This window comes from Bactrocera dorsalis, chromosome 6 (genome assembly GCF_023373825.1).
Source record: "Bactrocera dorsalis isolate Fly_Bdor chromosome 6, ASM2337382v1, whole genome shotgun sequence".
In the NCBI taxonomy this organism is placed as follows: Eukaryota; Metazoa; Arthropoda; class Insecta; order Diptera; family Tephritidae; genus Bactrocera; species Bactrocera dorsalis.
This window is the reverse complement of record NC_064308.1, coordinates 25543072-25548803: the sequence shown is the minus strand read 5'-3', so window position 1 is coordinate 25548803 and position 5732 is coordinate 25543072.

Here is a 5732-nt window from a genome sequence, read left to right as displayed (position 1 = left end):
AGGGCTGTATTTGAATCATTCAGTTTGTATGGCAACTATATTTATACCGTAAGCGATATCTCAATAACTGAGGAACTAGTTGGAGTATATACAGACATGCTGATCATGTACTCTAACTATTTTATAGGATCTCCAGCGCTTCCTTCTGGGTGTTACAAACATCGTGATACTGTTCAGGGTGTAAACAACTTATTGTCTAATACGCTTGCTTGGGTTTAAATATGCCAGGAAGGAAAATGAACGAAAACAATCTAGGAGGTATTTGACGCAGTGCCCGCCGGGGGTAGCAGAGGATTAGGTCTTCCTTTGCAAAGACCAGGTAGAGGTGGCTTCGCTGGAAATCTCCAAATGGCTCCAAGCAGCGAAAAGGCGTGCTGTTGTAGACTCGCCTATAACCGCGTAAGTGGTGTCTACAGCAATAAACAAAAAAAAATGCATTGTTCACACTTGAAAAAAAGTGGTTACGAAATTAGAAAAATAGTTCAATAGTAGCTAAAGAGCAAAACTATCAAAATGGGCCAGATTCGGAGATACCGAAGCATTTCATTTCCACTTTATGCAATCTTGGGATCATTTTCATTGATTTGTGACGTGGTGGATCGATCGATTGTCAGATCGCGTGACACTAACTTTTCGCTGGGTTCATCATTATTGGTTCCAATATTTTTCCGAGCTACAATTTTAGTCAAAATAGTGTTTCAGTAGTAACCGATAATTTTTTAATTTCGTACTTTGCAAGGATCAAAGCCGGGGAAGTGGTTTAAAGTAGTCGCCAAGCGCAGTGTCCAAGTTTTATTAAGTCTCCTATGCAGCCATTAGGTACTTGTTCAATTCACTATGTTTAGATGTATTTTACATAAATTAAGTATTTATTGAGTCATCGCTCTTTTAGGTATTGTCAAAATAACCGTCATATGGGGGTGAGCGTATATATCATCTGAATTTATCTATTTTCAAATTGAGCGAAGAGGTTCTTGACCTTTTCTTAGCAAATTTGGATAGACAGTCCACAGTTTGATAAGTACTGTCTCTAGACAAATTCACTATGGTGTAGTACACTCTTGCTTGGATGGGAAATCCAAATATCAGGTGATTCATTTTTTTTAAGACATTGAGAATCAGAAAACTGTCGGACAACAACCAAAGACGACTTCGCAATAATACTTGATGATATTTAAGTGAAACTCGGTAAATTTGCAACAAAGAATACTAGTTGGAGTATATACAGACATGCTGATCATGTACTCTAACTATTTTATAGGATCTCCAGCGCTTCCTTCTGGGTGTTACAAACTTCGTGATACTGTTCGGGGTGTAAACAACTTATTGTCTAATATGCTTGCTTGGGTTTAAATATGCCAGGAAGGAAAATGAACGAAAACAATCTAAGAGGTATTTGACGCAGTGCCCGCCGGGGCTAGCAGAGGATGAGGTCTTCCTTTGCAAAGACCAGGTAGAGGTGGCTTCGCTGGAAATCTCCAAATGGCTCCAAGCAGCGAAAAGGCGTGCTGTTGTAGACTCGCCTATAACCGCGTAAGTGGTGTCTACAGCAATAAACAAAAAAAAATGCATTGTTCACACTTGAAAAAAAGTGGTTACGAAATTAGAAAAATAGTTCAATAGTAGCTAAAGAGCAAAACTATTAAAATGGGCCAGATTCGGAGATACCGAAACGTTTCATTTCCACTTTATGCAAACTTGGGATCATTTTCATTGATTTGTGACGTGGTGGATCGATCGATTGTCAGATCGCGTGACACTAACTTTTCGCTGGGTTCATCATTATTGGTCCCAATATTTTTCCGAGCTACAATTTTAGTCAAAATAGTGTTTCAATAGTAACCGATAATTTTTTAATTTTGTATTTTGCAAGGACCAAAGCCGGGGAAATAGTTTAAAGTAGTCGCCAAGCGCACTGTCCAAGTTTTATTAGGTCTCCTATGCAGCCATTAGGTACTTGTTCAATTCACTATGTTTAGATGTATTTTATATAAATCAAGTATTTATTGAGTCATCGCTCTTTTAGGTATTGTCAAAATAACCGTCATATGGGGGTGAGCGTATATATCATCTGAATTTGTCTATTTTCAAATTGAGCGAAGAGGTTCTTGACCTTTTCTTAGCAAATTTGGATAGACAGTCCACAGTTTGATAAGTACTGTCGCTAGACAAACTCACTATGGTGTAGTACACTTTTGCTTGGATGTGAAATCCAAATATCAGGTAATTCATTTTTTTTAAGACATTGAGAATCAGAAAACTGTCGGACAACAACCAAAGACGACTTCACAATAATACTTGATGATATTTAAGTGAAACTCGGTAAATTTGCAACAAAGACGTTTGATATGATCAATCAGGCTTACCTGATGGTGCTGTAGCAAGAAGTAGTGTGTTTCGGCGGCACCAGGCCTTTTTGGAGGGCCGGGAAGAGGTCGATGAAGACCTTGCTGGGAGACCTGCGACTTCGACAAACACCAACAATGTGACTAAGTATTCGTTTATTTGCCCAGATGATAAATTTATCAAAATTTGTCGCTCATGACATTATGACGGAGCACTTGAGCATGTGCAAGGTGTGCGCGAAAATGGTCTCAAAAGTGCTCACTAATGATCAGAAATTGCGGCGAGTGGAAGTGTGCCAAGAAATATTGAACATGTGTAACCACCAATTTTTGAATAAAGTAATCACAGGTGACGAGTCGTGGATCTTTGAGTATGATCCCGAGACAAAGCAAGCATTTTGAGACGACAGAGGGGATACAAGCAGCATGGACTTCGGTTCTCAGGGCTATTTCAGAGAATGCCTTCCGTGACGCCTTCAATGATTGGAAATCGCGTTGGCAGTACTGCATCGACGAAGAAGGAGCCTATTTTGAAAGTTTTTGAAAAATTTTAACGATTGGTTCAATAAATTTTTTTAAATCGACTCAGTCCTATTATTATATACTTTCCGGACAAACCCTGTATTTCCAATGTATGTACAATCAAATATATGTTTGAAGGCATTTAAAATTCCTAGTATGTTATTGTTAAGAAATGTAGACATATATGTACGTATTTATGCTGCCGAAAGGAAAATTTACCACTCAAAAGTATTCAAATGTACTATAAGTGTCTGCAGGCTAAAAATTTATGCAAACCGATGTCTTTACGTCACAAGAATAACATTTAAATTAGCCTGGTATTAAACACATAGACAATAATATACTATTAAACTTGAAGGGCTGTCTGATATGGCGAATGTACCAACCGCGAATGAATTTAATCATGCTGTATAACTATTTCGATTTTCAATATAAAAATAAATGAAAATGTGGTAAAAAAAATAACTATACCCAATAACAGTCAAACACTATTTGTTGTGAATGAATCTGTTTAATTGGCATTTTATGGTGTACTCTCGCGACATTTTGCTGGAGATTTTTAAAGTTTTGTTCACCTAACAATTGTTTGCAACACGTAAAACTAATAGAGATAGCTATGAAGTTATTACTAAGTATATATACAAAAATTACGTGTCACGTTTTCTTCGGGGTTATTACCTAAAATACTGAACTGATTAAAGAAAAATTTAGCGCACTGTGCCCAGTTTGCTTCAACTTAAAAGATAGGCAATTACCTTTTCGACTTTAAATTGTATATGTAGTTATATACATACATATATACTATTAGGGTGTTTTTTATTTCAACTATTCATTTTTTTCAACCCCATCATGAATTTTCCTTGGAAATACTCTAAAAAAAATTCCCTGAAAATTTTAGCCCTTTTTATTAACATTAAGGACTGGGCTGGATGGTTTGTAATAAAAAATCTATGAAAATTCCATAAAGCCTTACTTAAAATGTCGAATATCTCAAGAAGTATTAATGATAGCGATCGAAATAAAATTTCCTACGAGGGTGGCTATATAGATTTCTCGCAATCTGACATTTCCATTGGAAAGTTTGACATTTTTTAGCATAACATCACTCAGAACGTTTTGTCATTTAATCGTGAATTGTTTTATTTACAGGGTATTAAAAAATTCATCTCGGCCAAAAAATGGAATTAACTCGTGAACATTTTCGTGGGATCATTTTTCACAACTTTCGACGTGGATTATCACGACAAGAGTGCATCGATAAACTAAAATCTTTGTATGGCTATGAAGCACCATCCTATAGCACTGTGAAAAACTGGTACAACGAATTCAATCGTGGCCGACGCTCGTTCAAAGACGAATTCCGTGAAGGTCGTCCAAAAACAGCCGTTGTGCAAGAAAACATCGATGCCGTACGTGAACTGATAATGCAAGACCGTCAGCATACATACGATATTGCATGAACACCTGGCCGTAAAAAAAGGTTTGTTCTCGTTGGATCCCGCACAATTTGACAATCGTTCAAAAAAAGGCTCGTGTGGATTGGTGTAAAGAAATGCTGAAAAAATACGATCGCGGTGCTTCAAAAGACGTTTATAAGATCATCACAGGTGACGAATCATGGATCTATGCGTATGAGCCCGAAACAAAACAGCAATCGACCGTGTGGGTCTTCCAAGACGAGCCAAATCCAACGAAAGTTGTTCGTGGAAGAAGCACTTCGAAGCAAATGGTCGCCTGTTTCTTCGGCAAAACTGATCATGACGGTCAATTCTGAGTGGTACACCACCATTTTTTTGCCTGAAGTCTTCGGAGAAATTCGAAAAACGAACAAGAGAAGACGAATCATTGTGCACCATGACAATGCGAGCTCTCACACATCGGCTCAAACCAGCGCCTTTTTGACCGGCCAAAACGTCGAATTGATGGGTCATCCGCCGTACAGCACTGACTTGGCACCCAATGACTTCTTTTTATTCCCACACATCAAGAAAATAATGCGTGGTCAACGATTTTCGTCGCCAGAAGATGCTGTTGAAGCATTCAAAAACCATGTTTTGGAGGTGTCTCAATCGGAGTGGAAAAAGTGCTTCGAAAATTGTTTTGAACGCATGCAAAAGTGTATAAAAAATCTTGATGGATAATATTTTGAAAAACAATAAAACCATTTTCGTTGATAAATATTCCCGTTTTCATTATTAGGCCAGAAATATATATAGCAGCCCTCGTACAAGTTTGTCATGTACATTTTTTCTATAGCTCTTGTCATTTACGAGATATATAGTATGTATACAAAAAAAATGGGAATTTCGTGGAAAAGTCAGGTTTAGAGCCCCATACTACCTCGCCGGTGTGAGTTTCGACTTTGTCGCAATGGGCACTTTTGTAGAGTGTTGAATTCTGGGAATATGTGTTTAAAGTCAAAGCGATACCATAAAATGCATCTGAGCTGTAGAAATGTAAAGATAAAATTTCAGGATGAGATTGAAAAGAAATACCCTAATACATACGTATGCATGTATTTTGCCAATGAACAAGGAGGTGTTCAATCTTTTGGATTCGAATACCGGACATAATATTATATACAAATAAAGACGGTATATAATATTTTCATCTATAAAGGATTACGCGCGGCCTATTAGCTTATAAGAGTACCTATTAAACTACTTTAACATACTGATATCGCATTTACTGTTACATTTGCAAGTACACACATACAAGGTACGTTCCAAAGCAAACAGAACTTTTTGAATCTAGGGCCCCCTGGTGGTCTATATGTCGTCTGATGCTTAAGAATTTGCTGTCTTTATCGATTGTTCAGTGATTATTTTATGACATTTCATATATGGAAGGGAAGTTATTGCGTTT